The sequence below is a fragment of the Manis pentadactyla genome, chromosome 9 (assembly GCF_030020395.1).
Source record: "Manis pentadactyla isolate mManPen7 chromosome 9, mManPen7.hap1, whole genome shotgun sequence".
Lineage (NCBI taxonomy): Eukaryota > Metazoa > Chordata > Mammalia > Pholidota > Manidae > Manis > Manis pentadactyla.
In genome coordinates, this window is record NC_080027.1 from 17,554,130 (window position 1) to 17,562,428 (window position 8,299).

At 45.9% G+C, this 8,299-nt stretch overlaps 1 pseudogene; it reads left to right on the forward strand.

Annotated features, from left to right (window-relative positions):
- The first annotated feature begins 7,148 nt into the window (after positions 1-7,148).
- On the forward strand, positions 7,149-8,087 carry LOC130684814 (olfactory receptor 5AN1-like; annotated as a pseudogene).
- The last annotated feature ends 212 nt before the right edge of the window (positions 8,088-8,299 follow it).

Sequence of the window (8,299 nt, forward strand, 5' to 3'; positions counted from 1 at the left end):
AAGCAAGCCTGATATGAAATCATTTACCTGGCTTGTATCTTCATGGCCTCAGTTGATTTGATGTGCTTCTATGCGAGGTCGGAATCTATGTCTGCCTCGAGATACTGATGCCTGAGGCTGCCTGCAAGGCTGATGATCTCTCAGGAAACTCCCCAGAATGACTTATACAACTCTAGTATTCCTGGTGTTCCTATCAATGGGAACAACTGTCAGTCATGGTTATCTGTAAGCAGTCAATGATAATAATAGCCAACACCTATCAAAACAGTTACTACATACTAGACTGTGTGCTGAGCATTTGTATGAAATTTCTCCTGTAACCCTCCCAGTAACATGATGGTTCTGGATCTCTCATGGTTCTCACTGTAAGTGGTCAATCTTACTGTGTTTAAGCCATTAGGACTGGAACACAGAGTAAGAGGATATCAGAAGGAAAACTCCAACATCTGAATCTCTAACTATAGTCCAATGCTATTCCTTAGGTAGCAAAATACCCTAAATGGTAAAAGATTGGGGTCAAGAGTGAGCTGTACCAGCCTCTCATTTGTGTACTTTCTATGAAGTCTTCCCTAGTACACTTAATCTATAACTTCATTGGTCACACATGCAGGGCCCCAACAAAATATTGTCAGAGTTATAAACTGTGATATAATTTCTTGACCAATTTGGAGATCAGATTCTAAATACATTTATATAAGTTTGAGAAATTATTACTAAAAGGGTAAATGTGGGTAAAATTCCAATATATCTAGAAACTCTCACCTGGCCTTAGTGCATCTCCATATCAATAGGTGTTAGCAAGGGGTGGAGAGAAGTGGTCCATCTCCAGATCACTAGATGGCTCCAGAGGGGGTGGAGAGTGAGCGCACACATGGACCAGAGAGGTTTGGTGGGGCTGAGCAGCCGGGTCACGAGGGACATGGGCCAGCACACTTAGATGGCCCCTTGGAAGCTCTAAACAGGTTTCTTCCACTTCGTTTCTCCCTTTGACTGACGTTGGCATCAAAGAGTATTTCCGCCTGACTTGGAATATATATGCCCCTGGAGTTTGCATGGTGGTATTTGGTAGGAACTTTGAAATAGAAATGTGCCTTCATAGGTGCGATGCTTGGGCCGGCTGCCCCTAGAGATGGTGGGGAGAGACCCAGAAACCCATTGTGAATGGTGGGGGGACGGCCACATAATGGTGGAGGGTGAGGCTTCACCCAGAGCCCGATCTATGGGGCTTCCACTTGGGAAGCCCGTAGTGGAGACCTGATCTAGAGGAAAACCCCTTCTAAACAGGTGGGGCCTTCCCCCAGTTGGGGAAGGGTTGAGACACCAGAAGCTGTGGAATTGGTCCTCCATGAGATGGAGACAGCAGACTGCTCAGAGGCCCTCAGTGGCTGTGTGGGGGCTGGGATTGCGTGATGTTTGTTTCTCAAGATATTGAGGAGAGAGACACACTGAGGTTTGCTTGGAGGAGCGGGACGATGCCCTATGGGACGCCCTTAAGAAAGAGAGACACTCATTGAGCTGTCAGGTTGTGCTCCTGAAACACACGTTATCAGCGAGGGAGGAGGCAGCAGGAGAACCCGTGGTACAGGAGGCCGTGGGGGTGTGGGAGGAAGGAGTGGGGCCCTCCTCGCTGAGACAGATCAAGGCAGCAGGAGCCTAGGGAGGATAAGTGGGTTGGGGTGAGGGCCGAATTCTTAGCAAAGACAGAACCAAATGCACCAGCCCCTCCTGTATTATAGGCCCTCCTGGTTGTAATTAAGAAAATAAAAATGCAACAACTGTGTGCTCCTCAGAGGGAGGAGTAGCCCCCTCCCCAGGTTGTGGAGCCCTGCATGCTCAGCCCCTGTACCCAGGATGAGCTGGTGAACATGAGCTTCTGGTACAGGCAGAAGCCCTCATAACCTGTGCCTACGTGGTTTCTACATCTCTGGGATATGAGGTGGAAAACATTGTTACATCGGGTTCTGAGATGGGAACACTGGATTCGCTAATGACTCACCCTTTCCTCTGGAAGTGGTTGCAAAGGGCCTGTCACATCTCAGGGAATCAGGCACTTCTGGATTGGCTGATAGCAGCCATCAGGGCTGTTTGGCCTAATCAGGGTTACTTACCATACTTATCCACTAGCTGGAAATTATCTGTAGAGCCCCAGCAGGTGCAATGGGAGCTGGGCCTGAAAAATATCATCTATACTATGGACCCCAAGGGCCCTGATGAGGAATTGTTCACTGTTGGAATGAGAAATCTGGTGCTCCATACAGCTCCCCTATCTTTCTTTGGGTCCCTATTGATTATTCTTGCCCTCCCTCCCCCAGTAGGACCACCCATAAGTAAGACAACCTGTACTTTAGCAGATCAGGGGGAGGTTGAAAAAAAGAGCATGGAAGGAAGTACAGGCTACAACTTGAAGGAGAGGTGCAAAGGGCCCCGTGAAGGTCTCGAGGACACAGATGTTGTTTGGTTTGATAAAGGCAGGGGTAGTGAAAGAAAAATTTGTTGGGCAGCCCAATGGGATCTTGTTAGAACTGTGGCACCAATTAAAGCCAGAGAAGCAGTTCCAGGCACTGAGGTCCAGGACACGGAAGCCAGAGGCAAACCCCCACATCCAGCCTGGGTCCTTGCAAGACTTGCTGGGGGACAGTACTCAGGCTCTGCCTGGGCCGTTTCCCCATCAGTTGGAGGACTGGGCTTTGCGGTTTGACTGGGTGTGGGGGTCAAGGCTCCCACCTTGTTTGACATGGTGGGGCCACATGTAGAATTAGCAATTAATTGGTCCCCCATGAGTGTACAATATACCCTGGTGCTTGTGGACACAGGAGCTGAATATTCTCTGATTTATGGGAACCCAGAGCATTTTTGTGAGACCTTTGCTGTGATAGATGGCTATGGGGGTAAGGCAATTTGAGTGACGAAAGCCCAAATCTGGTTGGTGATAGGGTGTGTCCCCCAAAGGAGTATACTGCGTACATTTCTCCCATCCCTGAATATGTTTACAGGTGGATATCCTGCAGGGCCTGTGGTTACAGACCACTGGAGGTGAATTCCTATTGAGGGTAAATGTGGTAAATGCAGTTCTGAGGGGATATGACTTGTACCCACCTGTAGCTCTGGCTGTACTTTGACAGATGACAAATAGTAAGCAGTATAAATTGCCTGGGTTGCACAAGGAAACTAGAGAAACTCTACAGGAGTTGGGGAAGGGGGCTTCATAAAGCCCATTCATAGACCTTTTAATTCCTCAGTGTGGCCAGTGAAAATGCTGGACAGCTCATGGCATATGACCTTGGATTGCAGGAAATTAAGTAAAGTCACACCGCCTTTGCATGCTGATGCCCCTCTATGGCAGCCCTTATGGACACATTAAGTCATGAAATAGGGATATATCAGTATGTTGGCTACTTTGCTAATGGTTTCTTCTCTATTGACATAGCACAGGAAGTCAGAAATAGTTTGCCTTCATATGGGAAAGCCAGCAGTGGATATTCACTATCCTTCCAAGAGGATACCACCACAGTGCCACCATTTGTCATGGAATTGTAGCCCAGGACTTGGCCACATGGAAGAAACCACAAACTGTGCAGCTGTATCACTACACTGATGATATTATGCTCACGTCTGAATTTCTTGCGGATGTAGAAGGGGCAGTTCCTAGACTGCTGCCACATCTACAGGAGAAAGGATGGGCTATGAATGGCACCAAGGTTCAGGGACCTGATTAGTCAGTAAAATTCTTAGGGGTTATCTAGTTGGGTAAAACCAAAGTTATCCCAGAAGAAGTCATAGAAAATTTCACGCTTTCTCTACCGCTACCACTGTGGCAGTATTACAATAGTTTTGGGGTCTTTAGGCCTTCTGCAGAGTGTTTATCCTGCACTTGACACAAATTCTGAAGCCCTTATACTGGTTGGTGCAAAATGGCATTAGGTGGGACTGGGAAGAAACATGTGCGGCTGCTCTTACTCCTTGTAGGAGAGCGGTCAAGGCTGTACAGCTCTTGAGTGTAATGGACTCATCAAGGTTCTGTGAGCTAGATGCTCATGTAACCAAACATGGCTATGGATGGGGCCTTTGAGAGAGGCTTGGATGGACATGTCAACCTATTGGATTCCTTTCACAAGTATGGAAAGGAGCAAAGGCCCAGTACCCCTTGATAGAGAAGCAACTGGCTGCTGTGTACCACACCTTGCTGGCTACGGAGCCCATCAATGGAACTGCTCTGATCAAAGTAATAACTACCTATCCCACCACAGGGTGGGTCCAAGACTGGATCCAAAGGCTGTAGAGTGGTGTGGTACTGACACCTACATTGGCCAAATTTGACACATATTTACAGCAGTGTAACAACCTTTCCACTAGACCCTTACATGGAGAATTCCAATGCTTATTGGGGCCAGTGACATATAACAGTAGCCATTGGTAGCCCAGAGTCCTTTTCTGGAGGGAAAAGCCCCTAAACTTGAGGATACTTGGTATACAAATTGCTCCAGTCTAAGGCGCCCCCGAAGTGGAGGGCTTTGTCTTTCCATCCTAAGACTGAGTCAGTGTGGATGGAGAATGGAGAGGGTAAGAGCATCCAGTGGGCTGAGTTATGGGCAGTATGGCTCAGGATCAGCCAGTAGCATTCCCCCATAGTTGACTGCACTGACAGCTGGGCCATGTACCGGGTTTGATGTGTGCCTACCAACATGGAACTATGCCAGCTGGATGGTTAGTCACCGGCTCCTTTGAGGGCAAGAGTTATGGCAAGAACTATGGACCTCTTGTCAGACTAATACAGTTACTGTATATGATATGACTGGCCACTTGCCCTTTTCATCCCCAAGTAATGATGAAGCAGACACTTTGTCCCAGATGTGTTTTCTGGCCAGATGGAAAGCCTGCCTCTGAGTACCCCATTGTTTACATTACTGTTTGTTGCATGCGAGGGAAAACACAATGTGGGCTGTAACCCATCTATAGGGCTTGCCACTGACCTTTAAAGAAATCAGAAGAGTATGGAAGGAGTGCCTTGTGTTCTCTAAGAGCTATTTAGTGTATGTGTCACAGGAACATGGGACAATAATAAAGGGGCTGATATCCCTTGTCAGGTGGCAGATAGACTATATTGGGCCTCTGCCCATATCTGAAGAATATAAGTATGCCATGACTTGTGTGGACACAGCTACTGGACTGTTGATTGCTCTTCATGCACATCGTGCAGATCAGCAAACCGCCAAGAGAGGCCTAGAGCATCTCTTTGCAGCCTAAGGCTGGCTGCAGGTGATTGAGAGTGATCAAGGTACCCACTTTACTGGACATGCATTTCAAGAATGCGTGCAGTAGTTAGGGATAAAGTGGAAGTTTCATGTACCATATAACACTACATTGGCTGGGTTGATAGAGAGGTACAATGTTTTTTTGAAGTCTGGCCCAAATTCAGACAAAAATAGTGTCTGGGGCTGGGCAGTTCACTTATGGACAGTGCTACATCATTTGAATGAGAAGCCCCGAAAAGGAGCCTTGATCCCTGTGGACACGCTAACTCACATTGCTGCCTCTCCTATGCAACTGTATGTGCAAACCAAAGAGGAGTTACTGAAGCCAGGATGTGGCCAGCAGAGCAACCTCCTGCTGCCAGCTCTACTGCATTAAACCCTGGACACTCTACTGAGTGGATGTGGCCCTGGACATTTCAGCACATGGACCAGCGATGGCTGGTCCTTCTGGCACCTTGCTGAGAAGGCCTGGAAGCTGGCCTCCTCTCTGTTCCTGGAGTAACAACAGAGTGACCCCCAAAGATCACATAGTGTACCCAAAACATCCGGAAGGTAAGAGCATCTTATAGGGAAGATTTGTTTTATCTTATGCCCAGTCCATGCACCTCCCAGAGCCCTGTATAGTGACCCATTTGTAACTCTCAAAGGGACGTGAATGAAAGTCTGGTGTACTAGACCAGGACCAGATACCTTTCCTGCCACTGTCCTATCACGGGACCACTCTCTTCCGTGGATCGTCCTGATATACAAGATTTTCCCATGCTGGTGTCATTCATCCATGTATCCTATTGCCATTAAGGTTATTTTCTTCTATAGTCCCTGTGTCCTTGACCCACTTCCTGGCTGCAGCTGCTGTTATGCCTATTCTGAACTCTCTACCTGTTCACCTGCTGGCTCCTCTGGAATGGGCAAACCAGAGACTTAATCTGTATAGGACTTTGAACCTAGCTGAATCCTCCGGTTTGAGGATTATCATGATTTTATTGCTGTTGTTATTGTATGTTATTAGTCTGGTTACAGTGCTCTAGTTTTCTTGCACACTGGCTGTTACGGATGATGGGGAGCAAGTAGATTGTGAGGTGAAATTTCTGGCAGGTGGGCTGTGTGAATAATTGCAATATTTCCTGAATCTCCTGTTTGACCTTAGTGTATTTCCATATCAGTAGGTGTTTCCAAGGGGTGGAGAGAAGTGGTCCATTTCCAGATCACTAGGTGATTACAAAGGGGGTGGAGCATGAGCATATACCTGGACTGGAGGGGTTTGGTGCATCCTGGCACCCAGGTCACAAGAGACACAGGTGAGCAGAAGTAATAAGCAAGAAACTGGTTTCTCCCATTTCATTTCTCCCTTTGGCTTACAAGGTTATTTGCCCGAGGCTGGCAACATATCACCCCCAACCCAGAGGTATAGTAAATGCTTTCCTTATGGACAATGGAAACATTTTTAAGAATTTATCAGTGTGACCATGGAGAACAGAAGGGCTATTTCTAATTTAATCTGGATTGATGCCACATATGCTTTTCTTATCAGAACACAAGTTATATACTGCATAAAAAGAGGTTTTTTTAAGAAAGATATTCTCATCCATGATGTCAATGTATAATAATCACAGAATTTCTATTCTTTAAAATATTCATGAAATTTTTTAATACTTCTTTCAATTCTCATGGGAACTCATGTTTTCATAGAGAACCTGAAGCACTGAACAGGTTGTCCTTGATAATGTGTGATTAAAAAAGTGCTGTGTTTCCACCAAAACAGTGAGCATTTCCCTTATTCTGGTGCTCAGTGGAGGAAAAAGGTGGCACACAGGAGAATTGTAATGCTAGCACATTTGACTTGAGTCAGCAGTGAATTCTGTTGTCTATCTTTCTCATCTTAGGAGCAGCAAGGCTATGATTAGGACAGGAAATATTACAGAGATCACATACTTCATCCTCTTGGGGTTCTCAGATTTTCCCTGAATGAAAGCAGTGCTCTTTGTTGTGTTCCTGGTGATCTACGTTACAACTCTGACTTGGAATCTGAGCCTCATCATCTTAATAAGGATGGATTCCCACCTCCACATCCCCATGTACTTCTTCCTTAGTAACCTGTCCTTCCTAGACATCTGCTATATGACCTCCACAGCCCCCAAGATGCTCTCCGACTTCTTCCAAGAACAGCATACTATCACCGTAGTGGGTTGTGCTGTTCAGTAGTTCTTCTTTGCAACCATGGGAAAGAGTGAGTCTTGTCTCATGACAGCCATGGCTTATGACCGCTATGCTGCCATTTGTAATCTACTTCTCTATTCATCAATCATGTCACCCAACCTCAGTGTTTTGATGGTGCTTTGATCCTATATGGCTGGAATCTCTGGTTCTGTATCCCAACTGTGTGTCATGCCTCAACTCCACTTCTGTGGGCCTAACGTCGTCCACCACTTCTTCTGTGACACGCCCCAACTGTTAGTCCTGTCCTGCACTGACACTTTCTCTGCCAAACTCATACTTGCTATAGTAACAATGATCTTTGCAATAATAAATGTCGTTGTTATCCTGATATCCTATGTTTATATTCTCATCTCCATTGTGAAGATCACTACAGCTAAAGGCAGGTCCAAGGCTTTCAACACCTATGCTTCTCACCTGACAGCAGTTTCCTTCTTCTATATCTCAAGTAGCTTTGTCTATTTGAATTCCAGCTCTGGTGGGCCTTCCAAATTTGACAGATTTTCATCAGTATACTACACAGTGATGGCTCCCATGTTGAATCCCTTGATTTATAGTATGCGGAACAAGGAAATCAAAGATGCCTTGAAGAGGTTGCAGAAGAAGGCAGGGTATTGCTGACATCAAAGATTCTGAGATATTTTCTAAGCATATTATCCCTTCAGAATCATCTTAATTCACAATACTGAACATGTGAATACAACATTACAAATTTCACAGTGCCTTTGGAAAAAAAGGGTTTTATTTGACATAAGTCATACACCAAAATGGATCAATACATGGTACAAATCCAAACAAACAGAATATTTTTAAGTCTTGGAGATTCATTACTT